This window comes from Eucalyptus grandis, chromosome 3 (genome assembly GCF_016545825.1).
Source record: "Eucalyptus grandis isolate ANBG69807.140 chromosome 3, ASM1654582v1, whole genome shotgun sequence".
NCBI lineage: Eukaryota > Viridiplantae > Streptophyta > Magnoliopsida > Myrtales > Myrtaceae > Eucalyptus > Eucalyptus grandis.
The window spans coordinates 15,089,116-15,091,227 of record NC_052614.1 but is presented as its reverse complement, the minus strand read 5'-3'; the positions used below and the strand labels follow the sequence as shown (position 1 = coordinate 15,091,227).

Genomic DNA, 2,112 nt, shown 5'->3' with positions numbered 1-2,112 from the left:
TATAAATCACGTTTCATACTCTCACATTGTCTCTGGTTAGGTAGATTTGTCGTTTCTCTTTTATTTGATACATGTTTCTTTCTGTTCTTACTGTGTGTTCGATCTTACCTATGTAGTCCATTAATTTTTTTTTTTCTCAATTGCCAATAAGCTCGCAATCTGAAGTATGGAAGGGAGGTTCTACAATGCTAAAGTAGTTGAAATAGGGAGAGGAGAATGCCGGAACAGGAGCTAGAAGAGCTACGGACAAGAACTACCGATGTTCAGGTGCCAATCTGGAGCTAAGAAGCAAGAACTTCCCTCACCAGACTCTCCACATCACTATGCATAAGTAGAGCTTTTCATAGACTGCATCTACAATAAAAAACTGCTAAAGTAATGGTTAGTTGAAATTGGAAGGACAAGACAATGGATGAATTATGAGGATTTGGATTGTGGACAATCGCAAACTTGATAGCCTTGAGGACTGATATCAAGCAGGGTCTAGACCATTATCTTGTGGAGATAAACCTCCTCCTTTAGGGTGAGCCTACCTTGTCCAAAAGAATCATAAGAGCACCCTTCGGAGTAGAGCCATCACCTTATCAATGGTGCATACCAATTTCGATAATACATATGATTTCGAGTTTTTGTGCGATGGAGCAATCAATCTTGCCCGTCATACTTACATCAGTACAAAATCGAACACGAGAATATAAAGCCACAAAAAGGGGGAGCTGCTTTCGTTGCCAAGTGCGCAGTCAACTTCCCTGCTGCACATTCCTCAGAACCTGTTGTAGCTCATCCATCTGTAATAGTCGTCAATGAGTAAAAAGACATACAGATTTTCTTTAATCGCCCTTTTCTCTGTTGTGGAGCTAGCTCTCTTGAAGATCTCAACTGCAAATGGGTGACTCTAATGGAGCTCTTGATATTTATTAACCATTTTCGGCAATTAGCTCTCAGGCACTCCATAGCTCTGCATACTTGACCTTGGACACGCTCTCCAGAACTTCGAAAGGGATTATATCTCCAATCACCACCACCATCTTGCTCTCCAGGTCTATTTTGTAAGAGGTCACTCCTGTCATTTTTCCAATTAAATTCTGAAAGTTGAAACCATATACTAACGTTTTCATCTGAGGATTTTACCCTCTTTTTTTCAGGGAAGCAAAATAAAAAGAAACCTCAAAGTTAGTGGATATTGGTAACTCATCTGCAATTCTATTTTCATTTTGTTCATGTACAGAGAGAGACAGATTGAAGCTGTTAAACGAAGGAGAAACTAGGAAAGAGTAACAAGCATTGGTACCATCCATCTTTAAGATATGCTTCTCCACTCTTCTTGCAACCCTTGGCAATGCATGGCCACTCTCAAAGTCACCATCTACGAAATGTTTCACCCATACAAAGTATTCAGAAACCCGGACACAGAATCTGAACTGAACCCCTTCCTTGCAAAACTCGAGAGAAAGCTCAACGAATCGCAAAAAAAGACTAAACAAATGAAAGGAAAAGAAGCCCACAAATGAAAACTGAAAGAAGGATCTGACCTTGGGCTTCAGCTGAAACACCAGGGTTTTGATGAGTCCCACCGATCAAGTCCTTGAGCCTCATCACCTGCTTGTTGTCGCTTGGGATCAGTGGCTTGCTCTCGATGTCCTGACCGAGGCCTTCCAGATCATCCATGGAGTTCATGCAGAAACAGGAGCACGAGCCAGCCGGTGATGAGAGGCTGAAACACTCCAAGATCTTGCCAAAGCTCGCCATCTTCCCCATTTCACTCAAAAAAAACAGACCAATAACCCAGAGCACAAATCTTGGAAGCTCGTTTGATGGTCTGTTCAGATTGAAAAGAACAGATCTATGGAGACGACATATTAAATTCGCATTAGGTAATATTAAGGCAGGGCAGGGAGTCGTGGAGGGTGGAGCTCAAGGTCAAACTTTGTCCTCAGGAAGGCCAAAATAAAGCCGAACAAAAAGTAGCAAAAATCAATGAACGTCTTGAGAAGTCCCCCAAAAAAAAAAAAAAAATAGTCTGTTTACCTATGTAGATCAGCTAGGAGAGAGAGAAGAAAATGTGTTGAGAACAGCTCAGAAAAACCTAACTCGGGAGGAAAAACGTGTTGC

General features: G+C 41.6%; 1 pseudogene; it reads right to left on the bottom strand.

Moving 5' to 3' along the window:
• Positions 1-538: 538 nt before the first annotated feature.
• LOC120291118 lies at positions 539-1,824 on the bottom strand (annotated as a pseudogene).
• Positions 1,825-2,112: the final 288 nt, after the last annotated feature.